Raw genomic sequence first — 24,881 nt, 5'->3', positions numbered from 1 at the left:
AAATTCATCCTGAATACAAATATATTATCTTGAAATATTTGGTAACATTACCAAAACATTTTTGGGCATATCAAAAGATGAATTGAAATAAAATAATCCAAAAGAAAAAGCTCCACGTGGGCTGCTGTAGGACATGAATTATTCTGGGAATATTACCAAAATCTTCATTGCATAGTATTAAAATTAACAGCAGGTTTTTCAGCATGTTTGTAATATTCCCAGAATAATCTATAGTATGACTAAAATTGTTCTAAACATTTCTAAAACATGCAATATTCGCAAATGTTTGATAATATTTCCAATAAAAATATAAACATTTTATAATAAGAGATGTTTGTCAAACATTAATCCCCACCACCCCCTGAGCGCCATGTTGTCAGGATTATTTGAACAATCGAAATATGCATGGACTTAAATGACAGCTGATTAGTCATGGCCATTGGATGACTTTAAGGCAGTTTAAAGATTATTACCATTCAAAGTGTGAGGATAGTAGACAAAGTGTTCAATCGTGTTCAGATGATAACAGATATTTGCAGATAAAATGTGTCCTCTTAGAAGGGAATAAGTAAATACGACAACATTTTATTGGCGAATATGAGATATGACCATGACGTTTGACTCTTATAAGTGTTGATTGATAGAACGACATAGATTACATATTCCTGGTTGTTTAAACCTACTAGAATGTTATTTCAGTATTACAGGTATGTCTCTTGCAATTTTACAATTTGACAATAATTATTTTAAATACAAGTGTTGACTTTCGCATATTAATGATTTAAAAAAACACACAGAAAAGAACAGAACAGACGTTTATAAGTCATATACATCAGAACATTTTCTAAACACATACACTTAGGTTTTTGATATCAAATGCTTGTACATGGTTAGTGCTATGGTTAAAGACACAAATATGTTGACGTAAAGGCAGCAGTATCAGAGGATGAACTAAATTGATAATAATAATAATAATTATTAGGAATAACATTACGAATACATACTGATTCTTTAACATAATCGCAGAGCTTAACCAGCTCACATTTATTGACAGAGTTAAATATATTTCTGGGAATATTACCAACTAAATCTTGAAAGGTTTGGTAACATAACCAAAACAATTCGGGAATTCTTCAAACTGTTTTCCAACATCCAGTCAACTCTACAGTTGAAATCCTTCGTCTATACTTTTTCTCTAGCCCTGATGATCTGACTCTGGGATACATTGCTATGAAAACATCATCTCCTACATGGCTGTAGACGTTGCACTTCCCCTGTTTTCTTAAGCTTTAATAACCTCCGAACTGGTCTGCCTTTTCCTGTTTTACTTGTCTGAAAAATAATTATAATTGATTAAACATTATCTATGAACTTTTTTTACAAGCAATTAAAATTTAACACGGTGCATAAATATGAACTAGGTCTGCCTTTTCCTGTTTTACTTGTCTTAAAAATAATTATAATTGATAACATATCTATGAACTGTTTTTTTAAGCAATTAAAATTTAACACGGTGCATAAATATGATCTATTTGTTTATTGTTCTTTATTATTTAAAAAATAATACATGACTTTATGGGGTAACTTAATTGTAAAAAGTACAGTCTTCTGCAGCAAATTTTCCCATTTTTGCAGGCAGTTGAATACATACATGTATGGGTTTCTTTGGTGTTGATGTATGAAGTGGCTGTGTGGGTTCCTCTGGACTAACAACAGCCAATGGTTCATCGGACTCCTGAATTAAACCGTCATGTTAGTATTGTATCATGACTTTTTTTCCAGTTTTACTTCTTTATGTGCAAAATTAAATATAATGTCAAGAGTTTGTGCCTTCCAAACTTATCATTCTAATAAAGGTTACACAGGGTCACTGCTTATCAACATTTCTGTGATAATGATCTGAAGCAACATATAAGCCACAGTCTTATAAATACTCCTGACTGCCCAGCTGGTATTCAATTCCAATGCACATGTTTCAAACGAGCTGTACATCTTATTTTTAACTTTTTTGTCGTTCATTAAATTTCATTTGATTCAGTTTACTTGAACTTTTAAGTTGAAGAATTTTGTTGTATACCATTATACTTACATAAACAGTTTAGAATGATCTCTATTTGTGGGATATTATATATTTTTAATAATAAGAGCTATCACTAAATGTCATGAATATCCCCACACGCCCAAGTCAACTCATTTTAAATACGACCTCGTATGACAAAATTGAAGACCGAACACAAGCTATCGCCAGTTAGGCTGATAAAGAAATGATACGAAAAAAAATGACTTAGAGGTCCCTTTATCAATTTCAAGAACTGTAATGAAAACATTGTGATTTCAGTTTTAACTTTTAATTTATCAATTAGTGTAGGCCAATTCTCTATGTATGCAAATATTTACCCCATTCTCAAGATCATTTTGATACATGCAATAACTCACCACAAGCTTAACACTGCAGTATCAGTCAAAACAAAGATCATCTGGGAATACACACATTCAACAGCCCAGCAGGATGGCACACAAAGTGGTAATTAATTGACTGGTACAATTTCATGGTGATTTCATGGACTGATTAGCCTTTTTCTCAAAATGAGGAGTAAATGGGAGGCAATTTCTCTGAATTGTAGAGCGCAATGGACTTAGTTTAATGGCACAAGCTAATTTTTATTTTTCGCCAACTACCTTAGGATAACGGCAATCTACATGCCAATGGTACTTACTAAAATATTAAAATTCTAACCCTTGTAGAAAAGTAGTTTTCAGTTTAACCGCACAAAGGCATATATTTATAAACCTATTGACCACTTTACACGAGGTTATGAACACTTGCAGTCCTACAGTTAATGCCGCTACTGAGCATCAAGCTGATGCTCGGGCTTATCAGTGGAATTAATCTAACATAACTGTAAACTGACCACTTGACCCTTTCCCTGCTGGGAGCTGTTTGCCTGACTAATTTGAGAGTAATAGCTATTCTTGTCTTGAGATTTGGGCCATTTTATGTTAGGAGGTTTTTCTTGGTATTTCAACTTTCGCTATCTTGATTATTAAAATAGTATTATTATCGAATGCTTTTGTATAAATTTTGTATATCATAATTATTATTATAATTATTATTATTATTATTATTATTATTATTATTATTTTATACGGTAGTCCAATATCCACTATACTGACGCCCATCAAGTATCATTGTGCAATGTTTAAATGACGTCATAAAACAAGTTTGTCATGAATGTAACATTTATTACGAAATCATGTATCTTTTAAGTGATTTAAACCATTGATATATATATTAATAACATGTTGATCCGGAATGTCTTATTCAACTGTTGTTGATGTTTTAAGATATTGATTTCAGTCAGTACGCGCCTCGTGCGACTTTAGTCGAATTCCATCTCCCTAATCAAAACGCACCAATAATAAGTTATTACCCTATTATAAGATGCTTTAATATACATATATTTTCTTTTTCGCAAAGAGAAAATAATATGGAAAAAATATATATTTCTGGAAAAATGCTCTACATACATTGTATTACAGAAACATGTAATAAAAGTTCAGTGACTGCTGTGATTAAAAATTTACATCAACTGTGCATGTAGGAGTGCAAACGATCAGAAAAAGTTGGATAATTTTAAATATTATATTAAAATAAAATGAGTCATATAACGTTCAAATATACTGGTATGATATCAAAAGTCCGGACATAGTGGTTTAAGATACAGTATTGCTTTGTTGTGATCATTTCTCATATGATGATATTAAACTGCTTTGAAACAAGTATTATATATATTGAAATAAGGTAGCAATGTTTTATGATAATATTGAAAGCTTCCATGCAGTGTGTATAATGTTTAATCACTCTTCTAATGAAGAATGTTCTCACACAACAATGCAAATTAAGAAAAGAAATCTTACAAAGAAAACAAACGTTGATTTAACTGTGTCAGTAAAGAAGATTTTAATCGCTGTTTCAAAAGCTATATTTTAGGAAATGAATTTTCTAGAAAATTACATAAACGAAGATACACAAACATAAAGAGGGCTTATATAATTCACATGAAAAGTGGGCAATGATGTTTTTTTGAAATGCATTTTAGCAAAGACCACTATGTCAATGTATCAATAGAAACCTATGAAAGTTCAGTTTCAACATCAAGGTCATATAGTGCTCAGATTAAAAAAAATAAGTTGTAAGCTGTGTTATAAGTAATAAGAATATCTAAGTACATCAATATATGACCTTATTTTTTGGCAAATGGTTAAAATATTACATTTCTTTTAATATTACATCTTATGCCCCCATAAAATGGGGGGGGGGGGCATATAGATTTGCCCTTGGTCGTCCGTCTGTCTGTGATTCCGTCAGTAGGTAAAATGCCAACTTGTGTTACTTAAAACTCGATTATATTACCTAAAGTCCAGAAACTCGGGCGTTATTTAGGAAAGGACGTTTTGCATCTCGGGTTTCGTTTCCCACTGCACTTAGTAAAACCAGAGTTATTATAATTTAATCAAAAAAGTATTTCACAGGAAAACATACGAACCTCAATCCAAGTGATGACTTCAGAGTTTACAAACTTTAGACTTTATAATTATGAGACTGTTAGCAATTGGATAATGTTGCTATGATTTAATACGGTTGAATTACGCGTAATCATCCTAAAGTGAAAAATAGCAATGCATCAAGTTTGCAGTATTCTTTTCTTGTTCCAAAAATGCAGCAAAAGAAAGTATTAATTTTCATTTGCTGTGAAAATTGCGAAAAACATATTCTTTAAATATAACCATATATAACAAACTTCATTATAACTGCATTATTGACACTGTTAGATATTCATAAATTATATTTTATAAAACCTAAATATCCATTTCATTCAATTGTACATTTCATTGGGTTTAATAGGGTTGATATTGATACTTTTGTAGTAAGTAGACAGCTAACGTTATCTTAATGAAAAGTATAAATAAAAATCTCATGTATAAAGTTATTCCGTTCGAAATTAAATCAAACGATAAGACTGAATATATTTTTTTTATTTACTTCAATGTTTCATTTCTTTGCTATGGAATCAATGTTTATGTTTTTTTTTTCATTTTCATAAATAGTTTAAAACTAAGGTAAATGATATAAATTGCTTTTCTATAGTCATCGTGAATTTTAGTGCAGAAATCGTACTGAAGATGTTCTCTGATAAATATCCTTCTGACCCCCAAACTGACCAGGAAAGAGTGGTTAATGGGCCCCTGCTGACAGAAATTGGTTATCTCAATTACATGCATAATAAACACCTGGCTGTGAAGTGAGGCTTCGAAAATGGACCAAAATCCAGAAACCTGGCATAAACTGTAGGACTGCTTGATATGGGCACATTGAAAATGATCCATGAAATAATCAAAACAATAACTGGTAACATGAATCGTATCTTGTTAACCAGATACTTGTTAGAATGTACTTACTTAATGGAATTCATAAACACTTACTAGATAACCAGTTGAAGCTAAAGGCCAAAATGCATTTATAAATATGTGGTAACACGAATGTTATCTGCCGGTAATTATGTTCCTAATTAAGTGGAATTCGCTAACCATAACTAGATAACCTGTTTATGCAGCTAAAAGGGAAAAAGGTGGCAGTTCCGAGCACTTTGAAGCCATTTTTTAGTATTGTTATATTTATCTTACAGAGAACAGTTTCTATTAACTAGATAGCTTGATAATTATCGCATAATTAAGTGGTTAACACGAACAACTCGCAGACGTTAACAGATTATCTGACAGCAGTTATGTTCCACCGTATATATCAGACACATGAGGCCGATAACCTATGTTAATCATTTTGTTATTGTGTAACTTGTAAAAGTCAATCTCTGGAATGCTTTGATTGTGCAAACATTAGCTCCTACATCCTTTAAGGAGTCACATCAGTTATAAAAAATGTATAACTAAATAAATAGTAACAACATGATGGTTTCATAAATGTGCATATATACATAATTATTGAAAAAAGTATACCTTTATACGTTTAGTAAATGCATGCAAATAACATTTAATGAATGTAAATGTAATACACGTTGTGAATTGAAGAATCACATTTAATTACATTTTAAAATATATTGCATTCCCGAGAGGGCAATAGGAAAACATATCAACAGCAACAATCATACTGCAGACACTTAAAACCAAAAGTGAAAGTAAATTTCGCAGTAAACAATTAAATATTTTAAAGTTGAAATAATGCCATTATAGCTTAAATACACCCGTTCCGTTCTATTGCATACAAATAAAAGTTTGTAAAACTCTGTATGACCTTTCGATTTCTACAGATAACAACAGGTAATGAATACTCCGAAACAATACAACTTTTGACATCCATCTGATAAAGAAATCAGAAGAGGTAGGCAGACATTGAGTTGTGTATAAAATGTAAACAAAATTGTTGATCTAAATACACACATTAATAGTCTAAATCACTCAAACAAACTATAAACGTCACTGGCAGTATGCATTTATTAAATAACAAAAAAATAACAGTTTACCTTTAGGCTGAAGATAAATTCATCATCAAACTCAAAGATATGCTTTGACAAATCCTGAAAGGTCAAATATTATAATAATTATAATAGTCTTAAAAAACCATTAACTGTGTTAAGCATACATCATACATATTCATGTACTTAATACAGTTTGATCAAATATCGTTATATTAGTAAATGGAATTACGTAGCATTATAAAATATAATGTTAATCTAAATTGAGCATTAAGATAAATTCATGCTGGTGTATTCAATACAAACATTGCTTTTAATCTGCCTTTACGACATAAAGGTTAACTGCTTTACATAAGTAGAGTTATTTATATAAGAATATTTGAGTAAAACATGTAAAGTACCTGAGCATTTAAAAAGGTTTCCATTTCCTCAAGGGATATTCCTAATGTGTTGGTTTCTTCATCAATGACATCTTCCAAAGAAATGTTTTCTAAAGATATTCCGAGATAATCCATTATTGATTTCAGCTAAATATTGTGGGAATTAGTTTCAATTAACTGATAAAGTTCAACAAAATTTAAGCAGACTATCAAAGTTGTGTATCCTAAACAGTTCAGTCAAAATCACTTTTATTTCACATTTTAATAGTCATATTGATAAATCACATTCTGGATTGTTGCTTATTGGTTAATTATATCCCTCCGCAAATTTCTTAATTTCTAGACATTTTCCTTCAATCTTGAAGCTTCGTTTTATGTCCTGCTGATGAGCAGTTATAGGCACTTGAACAACTGTTGCGGATTTCAAGACAAATATTGATCTGATCTTGACACTAATGGGCTTTGCAATTACAAGGGTGATATCTGACATCAAGCTGGTGTTACTGGTAAAATAAAACAAAGGTTTTACTATTGACTGATTTTAGCGTCAATCTAGTCCAAACTTATGAAGGCTCTGGACTGAAAAAATATATATCTGGCAACACATTCAATCATAATAATGTTAGCTTTTGACTAAGCTGACAGTACAGTGACTAAAGCTGAAACAAATGACTAATAAGCATGGATAACAAAAACCTTTTTCCCATTTTTTGTCTCATACAGATCGCATTGCAACTGCATAATGTCAAATGTATATGAATGGTCAAAGGTAACATATTTTATTATCAGTATAATTTAACACAGGTTATTGTTAATATGAATGCACATTTGTATAGTTTTGGGTCACCAGATCGATTTGTTGATTTGTTGATTGCCCTTACAGAATATACCAACCCTTCAGGTAGCTCATAGTGGTTGAGCACCTGACTTGCAAGCAGGGGGTTGAGGGTTCGAGTCCCGAGCTGTTTATAGCTGTGTATAACCAGAACTCGTTATGCCCTATATTGTATCAGCCTTACTTATTTAAAAAGCACCATCTTATATTTTATTTAACAATACGTGTACATTATACTCCTCTTCCTCTATATATGCACTTGTTTTCTCTTTATTCAACAGCATTGATACTGGTACTGTTAGAATGGGCGCTACCTAAGTAATTATCAAACAATATATCTTGTACATGTAAGAACTTGAATTTGATTGAGAACTCAATCCTTCCGTCTGTAATTTCAAAAAAGAAGTCGATTTTAAATCGAAACAATAACAGGATAAAACTGTTTTCATCCATCCGTCTGATCGCGTCAATTTGTGGTGTATGCTCCTTTTCATAGTTTCAGACTAAAAGCATGGACATTGGTATTGATATATGTGTATGTTTCACGTGTAACTTATCACAGACACAACTAATGGAAGTATTAACATCATTATTATAATTGTTATACGAACGTGTTTTGATGTGCAACACAATATTTTGAAATTACTCTATGTACAGCTCAATATCATAAAGTATTAATCATTGAAGGTCATTAATAGTAACTTGATAATGCACGACGTTATATGCATGCGTGCGTGTTTGTTCGTCCATCTGTCCATATGTCCGTGCGTATGTTTCTTCTGTCTGTACGTGTTCTATTTTATATGGATGTTAAATGTAGAGTTCCAGACACATAACCTTAATCTTGACATTGTTATATTCATATAGACATGAATATACGATAAACATAAATACAAAGACGACCACGTCGTCAATGGTTACTGTCATCATGGGACTGTCGCCTTTTTGCCATCGTACTGTCATGTTTCACCAACGCACTATGATGTTTTCACCTTGTAATGTCAAGTTTTCACCATGGGACTGTCGCCTTTTCGCATTTAAACTGTCTTGTTTTAACCATTGTACTGTCTTGTTTTCACCATTATACTGTCTTGTTTTTATCAAGGTACTATTTTGTTTTCACCATCGTACTGTCATGTTTTCACCTTCGTACTGTCATGTTTTCAGCATGAGACTGTCACCTTTTCGCCATCGTACAGTCCTGTTTTCACCATTATACTGCCTTGTTTTCATCAACGTACTATCATGTTTTCACCATCGTACTGTCATGTTTTCACCTTCGTACTGTCATGTTTTCTACATGGGACTGCCGCCTTTTTGCCATCGTACTGTCTTGTTTTCACCATCATATTGTCAGGTTTTCACCATCCTGCTTTTATGTTTTACCATCGTAATGTATTTGTTTTCATCATGGGACTGTCGCCTTTTCGCAATCATTCTGTCTGGTTTTCACCATAGTACTGTCGCGTTTTTACCATTGTAATGTCATTTTTTCGCCATCGTACTGTCATTGTTTTCATCATCGTACCGTAATGTTTTCACCATCGTACTGTCGCGTTTTCACCACTATACTGTCAAGTTTTCACCATCGTACTGTCATTGTTTTCATCATCGTACCGTAATGTTTTCGCCATCGTGCTGTCATGTTTTCCACAACGTTCTGTCATGTTTTCACCATGGTTATGTCATGTTTATGCCATCGTACTGTCATATTTTCACTATCGTAATGCCATGTTTTCACCATGGTACTGTTACTTTTTTTGCCATCTTACTGTCATGTTTTCACTAACGCACTGTCAGGTTTTTGTCATGGTAATTACATGTTTTCACAATTATACTGTCATGTTTCCATCATGGTACTGTCATGTTTTATCGTACTGTCATGTTTTCTACATAGGACTGTCGCCTTTTCGCCATCGTACTGTCTTTTTTCACCATCATACTGTCGCCTTTTCACCATTTTACTGTCATGTTTTCACAATTGTACTGTCATGTTTTCACCATCCTGCTTTTATGTTTCAACATCGTAATGTATTTTCTTCATCATGGGACTGAGCCTATTCGCCATCATTCTGTCTTGTTTTCACCATAGTACTGTCGCGTTTTTACCATTGTAATGTCATATTTTCGCTATCGTACTGTCATTGTTTTCATCATCGTACCGTCATGTTTTCACCATCGTACTGTCGCGTTTTCACCACTATACTGTCAAGTTTTTCACCATCGTACTGTCATAGTTTTCATCATCGTACCGTCATGTTTTCGCCATCGTACTGTCATGTTTTCACCAACGTACTGTCAAGTTTTCATCACGGTTATGTCATGTTTATGCCATCGTACTGTCTTGTTTTCACTATCGTAATGCCATGTTTTCACCATGGTACTGTTGCCTTTTTGCCATCGTACTGTCATGTTTTCACTAACGTACTGTCAGGTTTTTGTCATGGTAATGTCATGTTTTCACAATCGTACTGTCATGTTTCCACCATGGTAATGTCATGTTTTCACCACCGTACTGTTATGTTTTCACCATAGTACTGTCATGTTTTCAACATCGGAATGTCATGTTTTCAGCATGGGTATGTGGGATTTACATCATTGACTGTCTTGTTTTAATAATCGTACTGTCGCGTTTTCACCATCGTTCTGTCATGTTTTTACCATCATACTATCGCCTTACGGTGCGCATGCACATAAACTAATTTGCCCTTCATGTGAAAAAAATATCGGATACGATCACCATCAATGTAAATCTCCAATCATGATTGCGTCAAACTTGATGAAAATAATACAGATGTATAAGAAACGTCTCGTAAACTCATCGGTCGTTTGAAAAAACTAATGATAGCACAGCCCTAAAGCAAATGGCACAGTCTGAAGTAAAATGACGTAACGTCATATTTACTTTATAAAAGCACCTGTCTTTTTATGAATAATAATACTTCTACAACACTTCCTGCTATTGGAACTGCTACTACTACTGCTACTACTACTATTATTACTACTACTACTACTACTACTACTACTACTACTACTACTACTACTACTACTACTACTACTACCACTACCACCACCACCACCATCACCACCACCACCACCATAACTACTACTACTACTACCATCATCATCACCTACTACTACCGCTAACTACTATTAATTCTACTTGCTACTACAAACACCACCAGCACCACAACCACTTCTATTACTACAACTTCCACTACTATTACTACTCTTGCGATCTCTATTCTGATTATTTGCTTGCTCATGCTGCTATTCTGTAATACAACTATTCCATTCGGGATTTAACGTGTTTGAGAACCAAGGCAACCATAAAAACCCGAATATGTCAGTCTTATACGTTGTATTTTTAGAACAAAAACATCTGAAATAATATTCCACAAGCACAACCTTTTATAAAAGTTTTTTTTTTCCGGGAAACCGACCCTCCGTAGCAAACTTGGTGTAAATATAATGATTATTGAACATCAAATCTATGATAACTGAACTATTATATTGGGTACATTGAATGCTATGTAAAGTAAGTGCAAATGTGCAACATGATGATGATGATGATGATGATGATGATGATGATGATGATGATTATGCGTATTGTGATTATGAGAATGTTGATTATGATAGTTACGATAATGCCACATTGGCGACAATTTTTACAATAATACAAATCACAATGCGACGACGATGACGACAACTAAGATAATGATAATCATATCACGACGCAACATGACAACAATGATTACACTGATTATGTGATGACCACAACTAAGATAATGATATTTATAGTAGCAATTAGGTAACAACGACATTTATGCAAATCATGATGCAATGAAGACGTGAATGGTGCTAACAAGGTTATAATGCGTAGTTGTTGTTGTTGTTGATGATGATGATGATGATGATGATGATGATGATGATGATGATGATGATGATGATGATGATGATGATGATGATGATGATGATGATGATGATTATGATCTTCGGTTGAAGATATATTTCAAAGACACGCACCCCTGAAACCAACATGTTAGCACTTGGAGGGGAAATCTTCTATGCTCATGCGCACCGGAAGACAATAGAACGATGATTATAACACGACAATACGATGATGACTTCGTGACAGTGCGATGATGGAAATACAATTGTACTTCAATAAAAACGCGATAGTACGATGATGAAAACACTATAGTGCAATGATGATTACACGACAGTACGATGATAAAAACAAGACAGTACGATGATGAAAACACAACAGTACGATGATGAAAACGCGGTGATAACAGCAGACAAAATAATGAAAGAAAATTAACATGCATTAAAAGAAACCATCCTTTTATACTACAGTTATCAATTTCCAAGAAAGAGTCTAAAATTTGTTAGTAGGGGTCAGTTCCCACCAAACCTGCTCTATCATAGTTTATTGATTTGATTATCCATGCTGGTATATGGCAGTAAAGTTATGATAGTTGAAATAATTACTACAGTCCTATGCAGACCGCTGTTTGTTCTTACTGCAGGATTGACCAAAGTTGGGGGATTTATAGAGGATGGATGACTTGCTAACTGAATTGCCCATCTCAATAACACCTATAATAAATACCTAAATTATTTAATCATTCACTTCGTTCCATCAGATAAATGCTACTCAGTTGCAGTCTGAGGATTGAAAAATGCGTCTCTTTGTAAAGTCCAGTTCTGGTTGACTTGCCGGCAACAAAGTACAAGCACATATTACTGAAAACAGAAAACTGGTTAGATAATAATAGCCGTCTCCCCGGCAATCTGTCCATTTCGATTTTTGTGTGAGTGAAATTACAAAATTTTGAGCGACTCAATAAAACTTCATATATTATTTGATTACGAACAATGAGAGAGAATACGGACGCTATTTAAGTATTTTGAAGTATATTTGCATCAATATTTAATTTTAATGAAATTGATAAAAATATGTTTTACTTGGAATATTGATGATTATTTTGATTTATTTAATTTAAACACGATTAGCTCAACTCTCATGAGTTATACACAAATACACCTTTTCGAAGACGTCATTATATCAGAAAGTTTAAATGGTTTACGGTTAAACAGACATTGTTACCCTTAAAGAATTCTTTATATTTCACACAAGTTAACTACACCATGATATAAATTGGTAAAACATTTCTTAAACGAGGCACTCAATGCACCATAATCAGTTGGCTTTGACACAAATCCCCTGGGACGTAGATGGCAATTAAATTTTGGCATTAACTATCCAGCCACCAGAGTGCTAGATCTTAAATTACCTCAATGCCATGCTTATCAAACTGATCACAAGAATTAGTTATACATCATTATGCTGAACAAACTTGCATCGCCTCAGTGTCAGTGGCTAGCAGGGGAAAGTCTTATTTTGCATACGCACTGCCCTCTCCATTCCTAAGTTCACTGAGCAAGCGCATGCATGTAAAATGGAATTTTCAATGAAGTGGAGTATTGATGGTCATATCTTCCAAACTAAAGAACAAAAATTCAATGGAAGAGTAATCAAGCATGTTCATTGTGGCAGCATTGGTTGCATTAAGGTAAATACTACTATATTTTTGTTTTTTTGTAAAAACGATATGATTCTTATCGTGTTATTGCCGCCTTTAACCCTTGGTAAAAGCGGATGCAGAGTTTTAAAACAGTTTCTGCCTTCATGAAACAGTGTAAAAAATTACCTTTGTCAAACAATTTTCGCTAAGTTCCACATTTGCATTCCTTACACATTTTACTAATTTAAAACATATAATTTATGTTTGGCTTTTCAAACAACATTAGTTTTTATTATCATCTTTCTATCAACAAATTGCAATGCTATAATTAAACATTTATCAAGTATTATATGAGTTGATATGAGCAATTTGCAATTAAGTTTTGCCACGCATATTTTCCTAGCAAAGTTTATAAACGCCTTTTTAAAAATGATAATTATAATAATAATATCATATAAAACTTTCCACAAGCACTAGTTGTGATGATTATATTTATCTTGTTTAAAATAAATATCTTTCACAATTTTCCACAAAACAGGTTTCCTTTGAAGATGATGAAAGCATTCAATGCAAGTTAGAACAGTTTATTTCCGGTACGAAGCCAGGATTCAGGCAAAGCAGATCCCTGTTCTTGACATGGTTAGATTTCAAGGTAAAATTGTTCAATGTATGCTCACTTCGTCCATTCTTAATAACTTATAACTTACTTCAGGTCATCTAACTATTTATTAGTAAAACATTTTTATAGTAAAAGTAACCTAAGCCTAAATCCCAGGTGCATTACGACACAAGGTGGTTTACATTTCTGTTACGCTTTGTGACTCTGGCTTATATACTTATAAAAAAGTGACAGTTGCACTTTCCTAATCACGGCGTTTTAAAGTGACACATGGAAGCCGGGCAAATACCAAATAATTCGTATATTTGTAATGCAGCATTTTTGGCAATATTTTTTTACATAATTGGACTTCCTGTCGTTGTTCTGTTTATTTAATTAGCGCAACTAGGTATCTTTTCTGAAGTTTTTTAATGTTATATTTGTCTAGTTGTTCTTTAGTCATCACTATTTCAATTTATTTAAATATTTCATGATTTTGAAATGGATCGTCTGTAGCGTTTGCTATGAATCCATGTCAAACATCCATTTCTTTGTATTTAGATGTATAAAACTAAATTAATTTCCGTGGTTTGAGGATTGTTAAATGGTGTTACAAGGAATGATATTTTAGGCACACCTGTGAACAATCTCTTTGCCCAGATTATCACTACGAGTTGCCATACTTTGTTGTATTTCAGGGATGCGAGATGCAACATATATCCCGATATCAATCACCTCGAAAAGGATTGCATCGCTAAAACGCGGCAAATAAATGAGGTATAGTACCCGGATTGCCAATATAGTAATGTTTTAAATGTTTTTAATTTGCTGGGAAAATCACACACAATAAGTTGTAAATACAAATATAACGAGCAATTTCTTTTCACACGCGTGAAGACTACATGAGATAAATGTGAAATTCCATACATTATTATGTTGTTGAATAGTATATAAGGGTTTAATTGTAATTGTTTATTTTTCAGTAACAAGGGGAAATTCAGAATTTGAAAGAAAAACTGGTAAATAAAGACAGGCAGATTGCAGATATGCAGGTAATACGCCGTTAAATCTTAAATGCTTAAAATGGTAAATGTTTTAAACTATTTTGATTAATTTTTGATATGTCTTTTTATTGTATCGTAATATTTCCATTTCTGTAAAGAGACCTTGTCGGTGTTCAACTTTTAAAGTAGTGTAAATAAATAAGCATAGGCCCTCTATTTTGTAACAAGTATTTCATTATATATGAACAACCTTATAAAGAACATAAAAAAGGAAAGCACACATGCTTATCTATAAATAGTATTCATAAAATGAACATGAATTCTCTGTGAATATACGCCTATACACATTTTCAGAGAGTATTATGTTTTGTACTATTTAAATGTTTATTCAATATTTCCTATGTCGATTTAGAAAAATATGGCAAATTTTGAGGCCATGAACATATATTTCAGGCAAACCAAAACAGAATGTATGCAGAGAATGATAGTCTAATGCTCAGAGTGAAAATGGCAGAACAGACAGCAGCAAGGGCAAGGGCTTCCCTACCAAAGGTACTGTTTTTTACACGGAAACCAATTATATCCAATGAAGCTCGTTATTTCTCACGATTATTATGTATATGTGCATGTTTATAGCTTCAACTTAAATAACAAAGTCCACAACCTCTAACCACATACATAAATGCCGCATCTGATCAACCTAGAAGTAAATGGGGTACCTATTATGACCATATTCGTTGCATTTGTTTTAGCTCGTCTGTTTAAGAAAGATGAGCTTACATCATAACTTCATGGGGATATGTTGTTGTCTTTCGTTGAAAACGTGTTAAAGTTGATATATGGGTAGTAATCGCACAAGTTACAGCTAAGATGATTGACAAGTATATTATAAATCATAGTAAACCAAAGGGTCAACATTCATAACTCATGTAGTTATTATTACTAATTTGCATTTTGGTAAAATATTGTCCCTTTTTGTCTTTTTTGAACCCACAAGCGAAGCTATTGTTTAATTAACAAGGATAACAGTTGAAGTCTAATGATCTTTGATATCTTCATGTCGCTTTTTTAAAATAATCAGTCCGTCAACCTATAAGACTGTCCATCGTTCATAACAGACTCTTTATGATGGCTATAACTATGTAATTTCATATTTTGACGATCTATTTTAAACAGTCTTTGGTAGATTAACTGAAAAATCTTCATTATATCTTCATTTCTTTCCATCAAACCTTCAGCACATGTGATTAGATGACAACCATATTTACAACATCAAAATGTGAAGGTCAAGTTAACACTTAAGATCTTTAACCGGATTAAGAAATTAGTTGTAATGTAAAAGAAATGTTAAGTATATTGATGAAATATGTCTGCTTGCTGTCTGAGCCTTGTAATTATATTTTCAAATTCCTGCAATGGGTGAAAATCCATATGGATTTCAACATTTGACGAGAAAATAAAAGTTTGATTTTATATTCACATCTTTTATTCAATATTAATTTTGTAAGAATAACTGAGTTTTGGAGCACTGCTTGTTTTTCATTAAAGAACAGCCAAATTCACCAATGCATCTTTATGTTCCTAAAGTTTATTTATGCAGAAGGATCATGTAAACAATATTTTGCTTTGAAATATTGATATAAAGACCATTGTGTATCTCGATTCTAGATTCTGTTCCCATTTTTTTAACAACATATTACTACAACTGACATAAATTTATGGTAGAATGAGACAAATATTACAAAGATAGAACTCTTAGTATGTCTTTTGTGACTATTGTTAGTGAAAAGAAGCTTCAATTTTAAGCTCTGTCTTTTTCCTTGACCCAAATAAATTTGTATATTTGTATTATACCATTTGCAGGAATCTCGGGTTGCTGCAAAGAAACAGCTTTTGCAGGAAACGGTTACACAAGCAAACAATGCCAGATTCGATCAGGTTTGTTTGTCTGAAGAAATACAACTTAAAACTAGGCTGAATTCATTTATTACATATGACTGATAATATTTGATCGACATACTTTTCTCCTACCTCAGATAAGTAGATCCAAAAATTTGGCCATGCAGGAAATTAATATCTTGCCCTCGGGCAAAGATAAAACAAAGACCCGTATGAAATACAGTTGAACACTGCTATTCCGAACACCGTTTATCCGAATTGATCGCTATTTTTTTTTGGTCCCGATTTTACTCCTACTTTGTTTAACTAAATTTTTAATCGTTAATCCGAAATCGCTAGTCCGAATGAATCGCAATTCCCAAGTAAAAATTACGGGCCCGATTTGGTATTTCACACCTTTTTATCAATTCTTATTTCGAACCTTATCATGTCATAGTTTTTCACACCATACTTCAATTACACTAGGGCATGGGCTTGGGGTGACAATGGAGCACAATTAGCGCTTGTTAAAGAATGAAATTGAGCACGTGTATTTTACAATCATCGATGTCAAAAAATTAGCAATTCATTTTGGTGATGTGATGTGTATATAATTTCTGGTTAACACAACATGAATATCAATCGAAAAAACGAATTGCTCACTTAACCCGCTACCGAATAATCCGTACTATGTTCCAAATGCATACATGTGCTGTCAATTTGTTTTAAACGTTTTATGTTTTAATAAAGAAGTAAAAAAACGAATTATTTGTCATTTAGTACATAATAAATCAACAAATATTTTTGTATACGAAATATCACTCAAACCGAATGTATCATATTGGTAAAGTGTAACCGAAATTACAATCTTCACGACTTAGTATTCCACGTCATCTATTATACGCGAATGCTGTCAATTTTATGAAAATTGTTAATCCGAAATATCGTTATCCCGAAATGTTTTTTGGGTCCCTACGATTTTCAATTAACGGTGTTCAACTGTACTTTTTTATTGTCATAAAGAGCTCCAGTAAAAATACATTTTTACCTAATTTTATTAAACTGAGATGGGAGAAAAAGCATATACCATAGCAGCCCGTATAAGAAAGGTTCGTCCCAACACTCGCTCAGGGTGTTCTGTGAAAACTCGAGTAAACCTCGTTTCCACAAAACACCCGACGCACAGGTTGGTAATGAACCTATCTTACGCTCTCGGCCATGTAGGATACTAATAATAACGTTGATACGTAATCGAATTAGCTAAACACTTCCAACTAAAAAACAGAAATTGCCAACCGCAAAATTAAGTTAAAGTGTTTTATAGTTCAGTAGTTGTAAAGATTTTATGAAAATAATAATTGAATTTAAGAAAAACAACTTATACATGCTAAATTATTAATGTTTATTTTCCATGATTTCTTTACCAAAGATAACTGGCAAAATCTTATTTTATGTAACAATTATAACTGAGCATAATAAATGATTTTAGTAATGAACTGAAACTTTCCTACCAGAATTCAAATGAAAACTTGGCAAGTGGCATACATGTATTGCATATCACATTCATGTTGTATGCAAAATAATAACAATATGCAATATAATACTCAGTCATATTCATAAATTTGGCAACCCAAGAAATAGTGCAAAAAAAATTCATACATACTTAAGAGCAAAGTATACTTTTGCAATTGCTTTAGAGCCCCGGTCCTGTGGTTAGACCATATACTTTAAAATCACGCTGTTGCGGATTCGAATCCCGCCTCCGTCCAGCATATCTTTATTATGGTTTTCCGACCTCTGTTTGTTATATGCTTTTCATAAATTCAATCGTTATTTTAGTACAGCAGGATTCAAAAATATATTTTCAGACAGCAGAAACTGAAACTTTAGCCGAAATAGCAGAAAATATGACGGTATGTTCAAGTACAAATACAGAAATATAAAGCCATTTGTCTATTAAAGTATGAAACATTATATAACAAAGCCATTTGTCTATTAAAGTATAAGACATTATATAACAAATATACTGAACTTAAAATGATCATTAATTGGATTTTGGCTATAATGGCAATATGTAGTATACACTGTAATTTTAAGAATACACCACATCTATAAAATCTAGGAAATACTTATATGTTTGGTTCGTCTTCAGGTGGCAGTTGTGGAATATACAAACCAGAGTGTATATATTGGAGAAATGGAGGGAAACATGATGACCTTTGCCCGTCGGCCAGTCGGAAAACTAACAGTTCTCTTAACGTAAAAAATAAACAGAGCGTGATTTTGAATCCCTTGGACAAAATGAAAATTAATCGTCGATATTTAATTGCAAAATTCGAAGGATGTAAGAAAGACAACGTAATACAATTATCGGAAATTCAGATTCAACTTATAAATCAGTCCGTAGCTTCGTATTGTTCCAAACAAGCTTCAGACATCTAAAACCTCATATATTTGGTATGATCATAAATATCAGATAACAGTTTGCCTGTACATATCTTTTAAACCTTGTTTTTGTATTTCAGTAAGCTTACATTGTGTTTTCATTTTGTAAATATTTGTACATTTTATGATTGAGTTATTTTTTATTTACTTTTGCTTTGCCTTAAAGCCTATTTTATTTTAGTAAGTTACAAATTCAAGTTTCATTTTGTGAACACAGAGAATCGGTCAATGGCGAAGTCGGGAATTTAGTCTTGGTCTCTCTCGAGAAACATTCCAGTATGCTAAGCTCTTACCCTACATAACTCATTATTCATGAAATATCACATTTATACCCTTTATTGTCACTTGATAACAGTTCGAAGGCCATCATGCTTTGGCTCATCTACTCTGTGTTTATTATATTATTTTTTTCTATTTTTTTCATAATTTGTTTGTATGAAATACCCCTTCTTACAACAACATTTGTGTCCAGCATAAGCTGACTCAGAGTCTGATATAGTGACATCCTTGTAGGAAATATAAATCAACTTTTAAATGTTTGCTATGTAAGGTTGTTTAGCATAAACTATAAAGTATTCCGATCAAGAAAATGTCTTGTAAATGGCGAGAACGAATGATAGAAGTATTATTATTTTCTTGAATAGATAACTTTAAGCAGATACTTTAGGTTTATTTTAATGATATGGAAAGAAACATAGAACAATAAAAAAGTATTGAACCTGCTCCATGTTTACTGATGGAACATTCACCAATTATGTTAATCATGTTCTCGATGACTTTTTTTTATTTAAGCATACTTTAAATGTACAGTTCATAACATACACTTAGTTGTTTGTCATTCACGTTGTGAATAAATTGTTTAAAACTGTATATGTGTTATAACCGAAAAATGTTCAATACTGCTATTCATTTAAATGCCCCAATCTGAGAGGCAAATAGATTTCACTTGTCTGTCTGTTCGTCGGTTCATCCAGCTGTCACAAAACATTTTGTCACACGTATCTCCGGCAGTAAATTAGCAAGAGTCGTAAAACCAGCATGTCTAGTTTTGCATCTTAAGTTCTATTTGTCTGTTGGCTGTTTGTATGTTTGTCAAATAATCATATTTGTATTCCCTTCATCTGGTAACATCCCCGAATTGTTTTGGTTATGTTACCAAACCTTTCAAGATTTAGTTGGTAATATTCCCAGAAATATATTTAACTCTGTCAATACATGTGAGCTGGTTAAGCTCTGCGATTATGTTAAAGAATCAGTATGTATTCATAATGCTATTCCTAATAATTATTATTATTATTAATTTAGTTCATCCTCTGATACTGCTGCCTTTACGTCAACATATTTGTGTCTTTAACCATAGCACTAACCATGTACAAGCATTTGATATAAAAAACCTAAGTGTATGTGTTTAGACGATGTTCTGATGTATATGACTTAAAAACGTCTGTTCTGTTCTTTTCTGTGTTTTTTTTTAAATCATACTATGCGAAAGTCCACACTTGTATTTAAAATAATTATTGTCAAATTGTAAAATTGCAAGAGACATAGCTGTAATACTGAAATAACATTCTAGTAGGTTTAAACAACCAGGAATATGTAATCTATGTCGTTCTATCAATCAACACTTATTAGAGTCAAACGTCATGGTCATAACTCATATTCGCCATTAAAATGTTGTCGTATATACTTATTCCCTTCTAAGAGGACACATTTATCTGCAAATATCTGTTATCATCTGAACACGATTGAACACTATGTCTACTATCCTCACACTTTGAATGGTCATAATCTTTAAACTGCCTTAAAGTCATCCAATGGCCATGACAAATCAGCTGTCATTTCAGTCCATGCGTATTTCGATTGTTCAAATAATCCTGACAACATGGCGCTCAGGGGGTGGTGGGGATTAATGTTTGACAAACATCTCTTGTTATAAAATGTTTATATTTTTATTGGAAATATTACCAAACATTTGCGAATATTGCATGTTTTAGAAATGTTTAAAACAATTTTAGTCATACTATAGATTATTCTGGGAATATTAAAAACATGCTGAAAAACCTGCTGTTAATTTCAATACTATGCAATGAAGATATTGGTAATATTCCCAGAATAATTCATGTCCTACAGCAGCCCACGTGGAGATTATTTTTTTTGGATTATTTTATTTAAATTTATCTTTTGATATGCCCAAAAAAGTTTTGGTAATGTTACCAAATATTTCAAGATAATATAATTGTATTCAGGATGAATTTGAGAACGATAACGGAAAATGTTCGTAATTCATTTTGGGAATATTACCAAATAGTTGTGACTATTCCTAGTTTAAGAATGATATAGAAAATCTCTCGGCATAATATGGATTATTTTGGGAATGTTCTCAAAAATGTTGAAAAGCCCCAGTTTTCAATACTATACTATGAACTGTTTGGTCCTACAGAAACTATTTGTGGAGTTTTCAAAGGCTTTTTGTTGAATTAGTCTGTTTCAGTTCATCTGGTAATATTCTCAAATAATTTTGGTAATGTTACCAAATATCACGATCAAATTGGTAATATTCCCAGAAAACCTGGACATTATTTCCAAGACGAATTTTAAAATGTTAGCCGAAAATGTTCATAATTCAGAAAAATTACCAAATATTTGTGACAACCCCTAGTTTTTATTAATTTTTAGAAAACCTCTCAACATACTATGGATACTTTTGGGAATATTACCAGAAATGTTGAATATTACCAGAAATGTTGAAAACCACACCATAACTCTTCAATACTATATTACAAAGTGTTTGGAAATATTTTCAAAATGTTTTGGTTGTGTTACCAACTTTTCAAGATCAAATTGGAAATATTCCCAGAAAACCTGGACATTATACTTAGAATCCTAGCAGAAAATGTTCATAACTTATTTTGGGAATATTACCAAATATTTGTGACTTTTCATAGTTGAAGAATATTTTAGAAAATCTCTCGGCATAGTATTGATTATTTCGGGAATGTTCCCACAAATGTTGAAACCCCCACCACAACTTTCAATACTATACTACAAAGTGTTTGGAATTATTTTCAAAATGTTTTGGTAATGTTACCAAATTTTCAAGATCAAATTGGTAATATTCCCAGAAAACCTGGACATTATATTGAGTTTCCTAGCAGAAAATGTTCATCATTTTTTGGGGAATATTACCAAATATTTGTGACTTTTCATAGTTGAAGAATATTTTAGAAAATCTCTCGGCATAGTATGGATTATTTTGGGAATGTTCCAAAAATGTTAAAACACCCACCACAACTTTCAATACTATTCTACAAAGTGTTTCGAAATATTTTCAAAATGTTTTGGTAATGTTACCAAATTTTCAAGATCAAATTGGTAATATTCCCAGAAAACCTGGACATTATATTCAGAATCCTAGCAGAAAATGTTCATCATTTTTTGGGGGAATATTACCAAATATTTGTGACTTTTCATAGTTGAAGAATATTTTAGAAAATCTCTCGGCATAGTATCGATTATTTTGGGAATGTTCCCACAAATGTTGAAACCCCCACCACAACTTTCAATACTATACTACAAAGTGTTTGGAAATATTTTCAAAATGTTTTGGTAATGTTACCAAATTTTCAAGATCAAATTGGTAATATTCCCAGAAAACCTGGCATACTATGGATTCTTTTGGGAATATTACCAGAAATGTTGAAAACCACACTATAACTCTTCAATACCATACTATGAAGTGTTTGGTAATATTCCCAAAAATATTTCTTATCCTACAGAAATGCTTTGAGGACATTACAAAGGGTTTCTGTTGAATAAAAATGTTACAATGCTGAAAAGGGAAAGTTGCGTTTTCCCTTTTCATTTTGCGGTTTGTTCTTTTATGAAATTCAAAAAGCCATTGCATTATTATTCATATTAACAAACAAGAAATAAAGTTAGTTCATGTATGCAATTATTTATTATTTTTTTAATTTAAACAATCATTTGATATCCATATAATTTAGTTCTAACAAATCATGTAAGTAATTCCAATTTCGATAAATTGATAGTTAATAAACATTCACATGACAATTCCTTATATTTGACCTTGTCAGATGAAAAGCTATTATTAGGACACAAGTGATGTTTGTTCCTGCATCTGAACTGCCTTATTGCAGCCAATTAGAAATTTTGCATTACATGTATTTGGGTTAATTTAGGGTTATAGCCCTCCATCCCGCCATTTTTTAAGATAGTGCTTAAAAAAGTTATTGACTGGTTAAAAGAAAATTATTATGTAAGGAATATAGGCAATGTAATCTTTACAGATATACAAAATGCTGCTTTAAAGGGACTATAAGCTCGTACACCATATTGACACCAAACAAGGTTTTTTTGGTAAAGAACCTCAGGACAATTATTTAAAAAAAATGTTTTACTCTTTGATATCATAATTGTTAAAGAAATACCAAAATGTAAAAAACAATCCGTTTGAGATCGGGTTCGAACTAATGTCGCCAAAATTGCAGTGTTGTATCCACTGTGCTACGTAGGCTTACCCTAAACATTTGGAAAATTTAAAGTATTTACCTAACTTGGTAATATCACGTGATAACTTCGACTAGCCAACCACGCATAAGAATGAATTCTACTAGGTATACATACCTAGTAATCTTTTTTAACGAAAAAAACTGCGAAAAATAAATTAATTGTAAACTATGTGGTACTTCAGTAAGTTAGTTTCAATGCATTGTACACATAAATACCAAGTGTGTCAGTTTTCTTTTTGTTTGCTTTTTTTTCGCTATTTCATCATACGGTGTATAGCTCCTTTAAGGTCTAATAAAGCATCAAACATTATGTTTATAACAGTTTTGAGGCTTGCAAGTTTAAGCTTCTCTTTATTTTATTTTACGTAGGATGTCACCAGGGTGCGGAAGCATTTGGCGTGGATTTACCTGGGATTGGGTGGACTGATAGTAAAATTCCACCGTATTCCCCCGAATTGGGGGCGGCGGGGGGCTACCTACCTACCTAGCTGATTCTACCTGGTTCTTGAGGGAAACTGTTAGGCCAGATTCAACAAGCAACACAAACAATCTATGAAGAAATATATGATTTACACATGGGTGTTTGAGATATCCATTTGCAAAACTTAAAAGTCATTCATCTTCTGTAAAGTTCAGTAAACAAATTCGTCTGACAGATTCACAGCAGATAGTATTGATTAAAGTAACATGATGTGATTACCCGTTTTGAAGTCACATTCAAATACAAGTACAAACAAGTATTAATCATTAAACAAATGTTTGCAATGTAACAACTTGCACAACTCATATATTTCTTCTCATTAGTTTCAAATTATAGCATATGGTCAGCTCCAACTGATATCACGTACCTAATTTTGTTTAAAAGAATCACGTGTAACAGATTTCAAGACTGAGGGAGTGTGTATCAACCAGATATGAGTCTTGTACAAGTTATAGTGACTCGCTCATGGTTTGTAAAATGTGTTTTTTACATCTTTTTCAAATACGAAATCAAGTGTATCAAATTATCAGGAGTGTTAGAACTAAGATACTCACAACTGGAACCCTTCAACAAATGCTGATATATGCTTAAATATAGTCTTTGAAGTCAATATTAATGATTTCCAAGAAAAATGCTAAATAAATTCAGCAAAAGGCTGAAAGGAGATTGGTTAATTGATAGTGAGGCATGACACTTTCAGGGTATTTAA

General features: G+C 32.3%; 1 protein-coding gene and 1 long non-coding RNA gene across 2 annotated transcripts in view; both read right to left on the bottom strand.

Annotated features, from left to right (window-relative positions):
• LOC128243206 (uncharacterized) overlaps positions 1-24,881 on the bottom strand; it is a 41,129-nt gene that overhangs the window by 12,790 nt on the left and 3,458 nt on the right. The window lies entirely within an intron of this gene.
• On the bottom strand, positions 1,214-6,753 carry LOC128243210 (uncharacterized). The gene is made up of 3 exons (XR_008262795.1): positions 6,540-6,753; positions 1,652-1,735; positions 1,214-1,332 (listed from the first exon to the last, which is right to left on the bottom strand). It is a non-coding gene; the product is annotated as an uncharacterized LOC128243210 (long non-coding RNA).

Source organism: Mya arenaria, chromosome 8 (assembly GCF_026914265.1).
Source record: "Mya arenaria isolate MELC-2E11 chromosome 8, ASM2691426v1".
In the NCBI taxonomy this organism is placed as follows: Eukaryota; Metazoa; Mollusca; class Bivalvia; order Myida; family Myidae; genus Mya; species Mya arenaria.
The sequence above is the reverse complement of the archived record's forward strand: the minus strand, read 5'-3'. Positions and strand labels throughout refer to the sequence as shown.